General features: G+C 32.5%; 1 pseudogene; it reads right to left on the reverse strand.

Annotated features, from left to right (window-relative positions):
• Window positions 1-109: 109 nt before the first annotated feature.
• Window positions 110-7982, reverse strand: LOC133814774 (protein CHROMATIN REMODELING 5-like; annotated as a pseudogene).
• Between the last annotated feature and the right edge of the window lie 4742 nt (window positions 7983-12724).

The following is a 12724-nucleotide window of genomic DNA, read 5'->3' on the forward strand; positions in this document are numbered from 1 at the left end:
GGAGCAACCCCTCTTGGGTTACTCTACATTAAATTTTGATGTACAGAGAAAGAGAATTAGGGGCCTGGGAAAGGAGTTGAAAGGCCAGGGGAAAGATAACCACAACTAATCACCCACTGATAATCTACTTTATCATTTTTTAACAGAAAAAAAAAATTTGTACGTAATCCAACTAATTCAAGAAACTATTTCAAAACACCCCCATAGGACCCGTACCTTGTTAAAATAACTCCCCTTCTTTGCTTCTTTCTTCTCCAATCTGCCTTCTGCATTCAATTTCTGGATCACCAGGTGGTCAAGAACCTAAATGATACATGTAGAGATGTAAGTAAAACTTGTGAGAGAAAAAAAAAGGCATTATTAGACTCTATAAAGCAAACAAATTTCTCAAGAATTTGAAGAGAATATCATCAACCATCTTTTTCTTAGCTCGCTCCAAGATATCTTCCTCAGCACTTTTGCTTGTGACAAATCTGTAGATGTTCACAACTTCTTGTTGGCCGATTCTATGAGCTCTACTCATTGCCTGAAAATAAACGCATTAATTAAGTAAAACCATTTTCTCTGATTATATTCTGCAATGAAAAAACCCATAAAAAATAACATAAAATACCCAAAAGAAATTAAAAAATTAAAAGGAGATTTCATTTCAATCAAACCTGTAGGTCATTTTGAGGGTTCCAGTCCGAATCAAATATGATAACTGTATCTGCTGTTGCAAGGTTGATACCTAGGTCACCTGCCCGAGTTGAAAGAAGGAAGCAGAAATCATCAATACCAGGTGCATTAAAATGATCCATTGCTTGCTGACGCAGTTCAGCCTTATTGCTGCCATCTAGCCTTTGAAATTGAAACCCTCTATATGACATATATTCTGCTAGTATATCCAACATTCTTACCATCTGCAATAAATCAGTATTATTAATTTAACCATCAGCAAATACTTATCTGGACATTGAGTAATACAATATACTGCGAAGACATAATCACAGTCTTAGATAGATAACTCCCATACTACAATAGTAAAGATACAGGAACACTGAAAATCGGCAACATGCCTTTTATTTATCTGGATATATTGGCATTATAATTTTCTTCAGTATGAAAGAAAACTAACATGGTCATCAAAATGAAGATAACAATTAAAAGAGCGTAGAATAACAAGTCTCGCCTTTTCAAAATAAGTAAAGAAATAAATCACAACTCTCACAAAGTAACCCAAGGAACCAAAAAACCATACACTCAGAAAAACAATAACTTATTTTATCAAACCAAACTGAAGAAATAATCTGAATTGGCCAGCGGCCATGCAAGGAGGAAATATGAGAAAGGGAAAAGAAACACAAACAAACATAACATGGGAGAACCAAACAAAACACTCAATCTCAGACACACAATCGAAGAACCAAACACTTGAATCTTGTCTCAAGTAACTAAGAATTTAATGCTATCTAACATTATCTTCAAAATCTACAAAGATTTCTATTATTCCTCTCCAACCAAGTATCCATCTACTTCCTAATTCTGAAGCCTTAATTACTAAATAACTGCGGCTGGATTAGCAAACAAGCCTGACAAAAAAAAAATAGCCCATTTAGGAAATGAAAAATAAAACTTACATAGATAATTTATATATTTATTGACATAAATGTCCAGTTGGGGATTCCATCAACTTCTAAGGTCTAAAATAATAGCATACTCCACAAATGCTAGTACCATAAATAAACTTACAACATTTCTTCATGCTCAATTTTACTTATAAATCATATACATGACAAAGTCATAGCATCAAGAAACATAATTCCAGATACTGTTCTAACATAACAAGTTAACTACAAGTTAAGTTTTGTTAATTTTGACAAAAGAGCATAGAAAAAAAATTCTTATACTGCTTTGATGCCTACAAAAAACCATCTACTTTGGATTCCTCCATTGAATGTCGAATGAAAATATGAAACCAGAGTGCTTTGAAGCCTAAAAAAAACCATGTACTTTAGGATTCTTTTACTGAATGTCAAATGAAGAATGAAACCAAAGTGCTTTGATGCTTACAAAAAATCATGTACTTTGGACACCATGGTTCAAGAACTGGACATAAAGTGAGGAACACATAATTCATAGAGAGACATAAGCATGTTGGTGTAACATGCCAATTGAAAAAAGACATGCCATTATTACAAAATAACAGAAGAACAATGTTGCTAATACTTGGAACGTTGGTACATCAAAAAATTATGGCTTTAATATTAACGTTACAAGCATTTTGGCTTGCTTAGATACAGAGTGCCCTATGACTACGAGACACTACAATTCCTAGAATATAGTAAGAAAAATGGTAAAAGTAAATAAAGAATTATATCCAAATGAAAAACAAAGCAGACGTTTAAGCACAACAAGTGTTGCACTCTAATCAAGCTTCATAGCTTCAAGCAACCTCTCAAAAAACATATCAAGCACAATAGCATCTTAAACAAACCTGGGAAAAAATTAAAACACGATGCTTTGTCTCATGCAACCTAACAAGTAGCTTATCGAGTATAACTAACTTCCCACTGCTCAAAATAATTCTCTCAAGTTTACTGCTATCATTGGTTCTTGAGTCGCCACCATAACCATGGTCTGCACTCTCAAACAGGAGGGGTGATTGCAGCACTTCTTCAACTCAACCACAATATTTAAAAGTGAAACCTGAAAATAATTATTACACAAATGTTTCAGCAATTGCTTAATACGAAAACTAGAACCACACTATGATGTTGATATGGAATGGTGAAGTTTTATCCATGGTAAACTTATGAGTAATAACATATCAAATTTCCAGTAGACACTAACAGAACATGGACACTAGAATCACAATACTAGCATTGCTAAAGAATATTAATTTATTAAAACAAAAAACTCTAGAAAGAAAAATCTCTTCCACCAATATTAATTTGACATTTCCATGGAAGCATTATGTTATACATAAGAAGTTACAAAGACACCCATAAAATATGTACATTAAATTCCCTGTCAAAGCAAATTCAATAATAAAACCAAAATCAATTGAAAACCAACAGGATAGAATAAATCAAAAAGAGGAGTTCCAGAAGTAAAGAAAGGCAAATGATAGGTCCCAGTACATTAATAGAATATAGATAGTAGAAAGGTTTGTGGGTAATTGTAGTGATGGATAGTGGATGCGCTAAAATAGTCTAGTATATACAAAGTAGAAGAATGAAGGAAGCATGATGATCGTACTGAATTGAGCAGTAGCTCTTGAGAGTGCTCTGGGGGTGAATTCCACCACCACTTGTGGCTAAAAATGATCAAACTAACAAAAGAAGCAATTGGGCAAGAGTTGCTTGTGCTTTTTCCCTATATTCAAAGTCACCCTGTCTCGTATCATATACATCATTGGGGTTGGCTCAATAGTCCAGCTTTTAACGGATCATGCCTTTATATTTTGGCCAAAAGTCAACTTTTCTTTAAAGAAACATCAACTTGTATTAATGCTAAAATAATACAAGAGTAAAGTGAGTGAGAAAACACCCAGATCATCAAACAAGCAAAAGGAGAAGAGCTAAACTGTCACCCCTACTTATGATAAACCACATCCATCAAAAACTACCAATAGACATATAATACCTCTAAATTCTTCAAAAAATATTTGCAACACATAATACCTAATTCCCACGAACTCCTTTGTTCAAGTCATGGAAGTTGCGTTCCAATATCCACTTATAGTACCTAAATGAAATATGTTAGCATCAAACATGCAGAGAGTAAATTGACTGATATTATAGAGATTCCTGTCTATAAATTAACAATAGAACTTACTGTTTCTGAAGTGGAGACATCTCAACCCTAAGAATTCGCTCAATTTTTGGAGGCAAAGATTTCTCTACATCCTTAATAACTCTTCGGAGAATGTGAGGTCTTAATTCCGTATGAAGATTAGCAAGCTATAAATATTCAAATGCAAATATTACTTTTAGAGTACGGACAATCAGCCAAAAAGAAATAAAGAGCAATGAAATCAATATTAAGTACCTAATCATAAATATTCTATGATGACTAAGCAAGATAAGTTGTATACCTCATTCTCATTAAAAGAGCCAAGATTCTTGTAATTCTGAACAAAATCATCTTTACTCCTGAACTTATCTGGATCAAGGAAATGAAGCAGGGCCCTACAAGAAAACAAAAGGTGAATATGGAAAATCAATAAGCATGAGTAGGAAGGTAAGACAAGTTAAGCGAAGCTTCCCTCATCGACACAATAAAAATTTATTCAGAAAAATCGTGATAATAATTCGGCTTTCCTATATATTTTTCAGTCTCAAGATCTACTTCTTAAGCTGTTTCTCGGAGCTCTAACAAGGTCAATAAAATGGTGGTCTAAAAAATTGCAAAAGTATAAAGCAGGCAAGTGAGGCACCTGACATAACAAGGGTTAGGATATTTATATGTATATATATACATATAAATCTATATATTGTTTATTTTATTTCAGGAAATCAAATAATCAATAAAGCAAGGGTTTTCAAGAATTTATCCACCTCCCTTTTTCTATATTTCCATAATCTCCTTTCTAGATTATTATCAGTCACAATATAAGCTGTAATTGTACAACTATGTTATGCATTTTCTTGTTTATAATAACAAAATTTTATTGAAGAATTCAAATAAGAAGAACATCTGGGAATTGAAGCTAATTCAGAGAATGATTATGATAACTAAAATGTAATAAAAGCCAAGAGAAGACAGAAGAGTCAACAACATTGTAAGAATAAAAAAGAATAGTACTTGAAACAGGAGTAGTTTAGAAATATATTATTAAAATGATATCTAGACACCAGATGAAATTGATGATGGTTCCACTATAACAGCTAACAAAACAGTTGCCCAACATCAAAATTTTAGCATATCTAGAAACTGTAGCTGCTTCAACCTCTCCACACATAATTAAAGATGCCAAAAATTATCAAATAGAACATAAGAAATTCAAATTTAATAATTCAATATTTCTGCAAATTTAAACATTAAAGGAATTACTAAGCACAGAGTTTAAACCCGTCCAACAGCTAAAAGATTTGGTATATGTGCTCATAATCACAATTGGTGGAGGGAGAAGAACAAAAATTATTCCCATACTTCCCACTTCCCAGGCACCATAATCAGCTCTAAACATAAAACTCCAACAAGCTGGACTGTTTTGTTAAATGGGTAATCACATGCATGTATAGCAAATTAACAACAATGCAGAACACATAAAATCTTATATGTCTGTGTTAGTGAAAAAGAGAAATTATTTACCACAACTCTTCCACACTGTTCTGTAATGGAGTACCAGTAATCAACAACTTGTTCTTGGTGCTAAATTCATGTCAATCACAACACTAGCAAATGGTAACAAACTAAACTTGAAAAGGAAAGATAAAATGGGCAGTTGTAAATTCAATTGCCATGGTTAACCTACTGAAAGTGTTGTATACAACTGTGCTTCACTATTTTTTAACCTGTGTGCTTCATCAACCATCAGATAGCACCACTTGATCTTTGAAAGGACAGTTTTATCTTTCAGAACTACTTCATATGTAGTCAATAGTGCATTAAACTTTATTGGCCTGCCAACATTTTTGTTATTGTAGAATTCATGCTGCTGACAAACCTGCATCCAATAGAAAACTTTTAAGAAAAAATGAGGCACTAATTATGATAGCACTAAAAGAGACAATGGTCACATGTCCGTGACCTCCTCCCAAGTTATTAAAAAACCCTCACTTATGATGGGCACTTTTTGACATAGAAAAAGTAATCATAATGCAGCATGTAGACTGTTACTAATATTAAAATATTTACATTAAACATCTATGTGACATATACCGATATACATGTAATGGAAAAACTTAAACTCACCTCTCGACTTGCACGAGTACCAACATATACAATAATATTCATCTCAGGTAGCCACTTCCTAAATTCTTTTGCCCAGTTTGACAATGTGGATAATGGTACAACAACAAGAAATGGCCCATGGATATGTTGAGCATTCTGTAAAGAGAACAAACAAAACCTTGATCTCAAGTCTAGCTCTAAAGAAAAACTCATGACCTCAAATTTCAAGAAATTTTCAAAATAACTACATTTACACCTGTAAAAACCCAAGCATGGATACTGACTGAACAGTTTTACCAAGACCCATCTCATCAGCTAAAATAACATTAGTATCATTTCGCCAACTGCAAAAAGAAAGAGATTTTAAACAGATAACTGCCAAAGTATAATACTTTTACGGTAACACTTAATCATGGAAAAACAGTTCCAAATAAAATGACATACCTATTAACAAGAAAATTCAGACCCTCAAGTTGATAATCACGCATCTTTCCTCCCCTCAACCATTCAGGCTGCTCATCAAGCTTCCATAAACTTGCTAAACATTAAAAATGCACCCATTATGTCTGTTGCATATGAAAAACCAAATTCTAGACAAAGATACAATGTTTAAAAGCATAGTTGAAATAAAAATCATAGTAGAAATAAGCTGTGTTTAGCAAACCAATGTCTGGAGATAAGTGCACAATTAAAATGTACTCCTCCCACGTATAAAATAAAGATAGTATTTACATTACTAAAAAGTTTGCCTATATTTCTTTGTATAAAATACCAACGTGTTCTTTATATTTCATATTTTCTATCTGAATAAAACTGGTTCATTAAAAAAATAATGAAATGTTTGCCAATACAGAAGAAATGGCAAGATCACAAAGTTGATGCATATGAGCATCAAAATGGTTGTATTTACCTACTTTTGTTCATATTTAGTAGAAAAGAATGACATTGGAACTTTCATAGGCCACTCAAATTTGAGCACACCATTGTTCAAGTTTTTAAAACTCCAAAGAAATACCAACCTTTGCTCTTTTTGTGCTGGGGATCTACCAATTTCCCCTGTATAGAAATTTCAGCCTCACGGGCCTGCTCATAGATGACACACTACAAGCATTAGTAAAATATAGAAGCACCTTCTACTTGAGTGAGAATTTGTGTCTGCATACAATCAAAACCTAGTGAAGTAAACTACCCAATGAGCTCAAGGCCAAAACAATGAAGAAAATCAACCCTGAAAAGCAAGAGCAGAAACAACACAAACTAGGGATCCAAATGCATATTCATCTGATGCTAACAAATGATGCATTGCATGATAGCCTTGGTTGAGGATCAAAATGCTGGATAAGCCTACACAGTTTTAGGAATGTAAAAGGCTCAAGGGTAGAAAACTACTTATGGAACCATCGGTTGACATCTAATGCAGTGAATACATACTTGAGCAGAATACCAATATTTTCCATAAAAAAGAAAAATAAAACGTTCCTATGTCAATTTTTGTTTTCTTTCAATCAATTGTTAGAAAGATACAGTTTTTCAAGACAGAGGCTCCGGATAATGAAAATCGCAAGCTAAAACTTAAATTCACATGCATATATGCTATGCACTTAAAATTAGTAAAGAGAACAAAAGGGCTAGGAACAAGATGATGATGATAATGATCAAACAATTATGTTGTTGTGACTTTTACAATTAATGAAAACAATTTAAATGTCAGAAAAGTACCTGGCATCCATATATGGTTTAAGATCAATTATTCCTCAGAAAGTAACATGGCCATTCAATTTACTTAAGCGACCCCGAGCATCTTGGCTGAACCTCTTAAGATGAATGGTCAAAATAGGCGGAGCTTTATTAATAAGGACCCTCTTAGTGGCATCCCTCTTGACCTTCACCGATTCAGAATTTAATTCATCATCACCATTTTCCTCAATTTCAGGGTTCGGGGCTAATATCTTAGACTCGCTCTGCTGAAATTTATTGCCGATAGATCCAGCACTACTAGCTTCGTCAACACAGCATGAATCTATTGCTTGACCAATTAAACTTTCTTGCTTGCAAGTGTGAAAGGAGCCTGAAGAACCTGATTGCTCTTGTGCATATTTCATCACAAGAAATATAGAAAAAATAAGTCTTAAATACGGAAAAGAATTCTTAATCTTCTCGTAATTACCAAGAATAAGAAAACTATCAGTAAGAGTCTTGCTCAATACCTTCAGTGCTTCTAAATCAGATCCAACTGTAGTAATTTCTTCTTGAATCAGAGAAACCCTTGACTCGAATTTGGTGAAGCCCTTCTCAGGATTTGTCTTTCGTGAAGGGGAGTGAGAGACTGAGAGAGCTACTAGCCTACGGGAAAGACCGAGAGAGATAGACCGAGAGAGACCAGGAAGAGAAAGATTGAAGAAATGGGTAAGGGGAAATGGGTACACGGGAAAGGTAGAAAAAACTTAGTCATTTTGGCAGTATTTTATTTTACTTTGCCGCCTGAAATTTTTCACATATACAATAACTCTTTTTAAATACTATTATAATGATGTGTTATGGTAATGGGTGTTTGGTGCAGTGTGTTAAGTTTAGGGTTACTTTATTTTATCTAATTATGGCCATTTTGAAATATTAAATGATATTTAGGCTTGTTGAATTTCTTTTATTGCTTGAGATTGTAAAATTGCAAAAATTGTTTAAAAGAGATTAATTTATGCCATGAGTCACGCTATATGTTAGAATGAGAAGAAGGATAAATTTTGTACATGTGTTATTGCACGTGTTTGAAAAACCCTATAATTTTATGAGAGAATGCATGTTTTAAAGGATAAGAAAATTTAATACACATGTTGTGAGTAGATTAAAATGGTTTAATAGTATTTTTTTTTAGTTATGAATAGTATTGTCTACTGAATTTTGTTTAGTATTATGGTAAATTTCTTTTATTAAAAAGGAGATAAACATATGTTTTGAAAACTCATGCCTTAGAATTTATGTAATATAATGTTTGCTCAAATTTTTAGGTTCATGGATGTTACAGCATGTATATAGTTGTCAATTAGTTAACAATTAGAATAATTGTAGAGATCCTAATTGACATAGTTTCCTAAGATAGCTATACTAGTTTGTACATAAATATGTATCATTTTTCAATAAAAAGTAAATGAATACAATTCTTTTCAACTCAGATAACATGGTATCAAAGAAGAGTCAGGTTCTAGGTTCGAGATTCAAAATTCGAAATTAGAGTTCATCACAAATTGGGGTTTGCAATTAGGGTTTAATTTTCTTTCATTTTTAGGGTTCCTATTTCGGAAACCCTATTTAGAGTGTTCTTTTGTTCTCACCACCGACACAGAAGGACTGCCCAGTGTTAGAGAATATTATTTTATTGCTCAATGGAAAAGTGGAAAAACCAAAAAATACAACTCTATGCAAAAATACAATGGACAAGATAATATTGATTAAATAAATATTACAACTCAATTGCTTCAAAATACAAGTAAATAGAAAGATGTAGAAGAAGAAGATTACAAACTCAATACTATAACAATACAAGTAAATAAGAAAGAACAAGAGGAACAAAAGAATGAAAACACAAACTAACTCTCACACAACCAAAGTGTAGAGTAGTGGGGATCACCAACTTGACACAAGGTTCAAGACCTTTGTCCAAAAGCTTATTTCCCCCTATTCTCTAAGCACTAAGGGATCTCTCTAGGAAATAGCTCTCTGGAATTATCAAGCCTTTTGGTGTATTTTTCAGCCAAATGCTTTGTGGATGAAAAATGGTGTGTCATACAAGTGAGCATTAGGCTCCTATTTATAGAGTTTAGAGACACCCTTTGAATTTCAAATTCCACCAACCCCATGGTTGTTACCAATGATTAATTGGGTGTTTTATGGAATTAAAATAGAGATTTGGGAGTTACTTGGCTGTTGGAATCGTTCAAAATTGGATAAAAACTGAAATTATATGAAGTTGTCAGCCATTAGGGCCGCAGCGCTTGTTCTAGGCGTCGCGGCGCTCAGTCAAGTTCAGCCACTAGGGCCGCGGCGCTTGTTCCAGGTGCCGCGGCGCTCAGTTAATTTCAGCAACAAATTTTTTCAGTTTTTTCCAAAACGTTCCAATTTATTCGCACTTGATTTTGTAACTTCCATACACAATATGGGAGTTAAAATCATATCTCTATCAGCCATTTTTCATATGGCTTTATGAAATCCAATCTCAAATGTGTAACATATAATATACACATTATTGGGTAATATTTGGGAGTTACAAATTTGTAACTGATTTTGTAACTCCAAAATATGTCACATTTGGACACACACATGTGTCCAATTTTGTGACTCTCAATAATATGTTACAAGATGTGACAAATCACATTTGTGTGACAAATCACATTTTGTCACATTATTTAATCTAATATTATATTATATGAAATAATATAACATTCCCCCACTAGATTAAATAATCACTTTTTTGTAACACTTATTTAATCAATCAAACATTATATTAAAATATAATATTCCCCCACTTGATTAAATAATCACTCTCTATAGAAACCTTTGCATTGGTACATAAAGTAAAATGTCTTTCGACTTGAATTTTACCTTAGTGTAATTATCACAAAGTTTGTTGAAATTTTGGTTGCTGAAGCATTGAACCACTATCCCTTGATAACAAACCGGTGATAACACACACACCTTTGTTGTGTTCACTTGAGACCTCAATGTCTCGCTTTTGCACCGTTAATGGCCATGTGCACATTCCATTCATAGACTTTTCTTGAGAATGACTCCTGATTCTCATGAGGGGCGGCACCACCCCTAGGTCTATATAGGTAGAACTCTTACAGTATTTTGTTACCGTAAAATACTTGTCTTTTCAAGACTGAGTTCTATTAAAAAACCTTTCGGTTTTAACCCTCTTTTTGGTAACACACTAGAACTCATATCTCAGATGGGACAAAATTTGAGTACTACTATCTATTCACTTGATTGACTTGTTATTACCTATTGAACCTAATACTAGTTTGGTTACTAGTATTAAGATAGGTTACCATCAACCGTGAATCTCTTTCGGGAGTCTAAGTCCCACCCCTTGAGATAGTTTGGTTAATACTAGTAACCAAACTAGTATTAAGATAGGTTACCATCAACCGTGAATCTCTTTAGGGAGTCTAAGTCCCACCCCTTGAGATGTAGAAATGATTCCATTTGAATCATTTCTTTTCTCATGTATGCATACTTAGACACTCTCATTATTTTATTCAAACTTTGTTGCTAGCCATAGTTTGATTAAAATAGTTACCCCTTTAAAATAGTGATTTTGACCATAGTCAACACCCCCACTATTTTATAGTTTTATATCCAAGATAAACATTTTCCTTGAATATTAATTCTAGAAACCTCTTTGTTTCTAAAATTCTCCTTTATGTTTAAATTGATTCCTTCTTGAATCAAAATATTACAAACAATGACTTTAGACACCAAACATGTCTAGATTTGTTCATTCTATACACATATAGCCAATATGATTTAGAATGTGGAATTCCAAATCACCTATTTGATAGGATAACCAAATTAATCAATTGATTAACAACAAAATAAATTGATTAACTTTGGAGCATCACCCCCACATTTCTCACATAGTGATAATCAAATATCGCTTTAAAATAGAAATCTCTTCATTTCTAATAAGTCATTTATCCTCCAAGATAAATCTATGCCTATGATTCTCAAAGTTCATCATGGGTCCTTAAGCTTCATGATAAACACTCAATAGATCAAGATAAAAAACCTCAATGTTTATCTTGATTCATTTACTTGCTAAAGCAAGGCACACTTATTTGAAAGTAACTTTCACTTAGTTGCTTTCTTTTATATATTTCACAAAATAAAATGTGAACACAAGTGTAATGTGAGAATTTCTCAAACAAATAATCACAAATTTTCAATTTTAGTTGTCTAAATAATCTCAAAATCACTTAAACAACTTTTGGGTATTTCTTAAGAGTCTTTGAGATTCTTTTGAAAACACCAATTTTACATCCATTGTTTTCTCATAAAAATCAAAATGAAGATGTCAATTTTAAAACACTTTAAATCAAAGAAAATAAACCCTCATTGATTTATTTAAACACTTTGATTTCTTTTGTTTAAAATTATCTCCTCATTGAGATTAATTTAAACATATCACCATCTTTTACCAAAATGAATAAAGTTCTCTTTAATTCATCATTGGTGTAAAGATTCAAAATTGCTTCTCCAATTTTGAAAATGTCTCCTCATTGAATATTTAAGAATTATTATCACTAAATAATTCTCAAATATATTTTATTTGACCACACTATAGATTATAACTCTATTGAGTCAATATGTCATCCCACAATTTTTGAATCCACTTTGATTCATTTTCCTTGCAATGGCAAGACACAACCATTAAAAAATGTAACCCCCTTAGGTTCATCTTTTCTTATCTCATAAAAATGAGATGGTCAACACTTAAATGAGAAGTTTAATTTCTAAAATAATTCTCTTTATTTACCAAATAAATGGTAACTCATCACATTGCAATGATAATCATATTTACATTATTATCACCTTAATAATCATATTATATGGCATGTCATAATAATCATGATAAATCTCATGTATGTATCAATATACATTTATATATTAACATAATTATGTCTCAAAGAAATTTCACACAATTTGTCAACATATATCCATCATATTAGCATGCATTGTTAATCTCATAATGATATTGTAAATATATCACAAATATCATACAATATGGCTCTTTATTAATATGAAAACATGAGTTACAAATATCATACACATATGATTTCACATTTCT

The sequence above is a fragment of the Humulus lupulus genome, chromosome 2 (assembly GCF_963169125.1).
Source record: "Humulus lupulus chromosome 2, drHumLupu1.1, whole genome shotgun sequence".
In the NCBI taxonomy this organism is placed as follows: domain Eukaryota; kingdom Viridiplantae; phylum Streptophyta; class Magnoliopsida; order Rosales; family Cannabaceae; genus Humulus; species Humulus lupulus.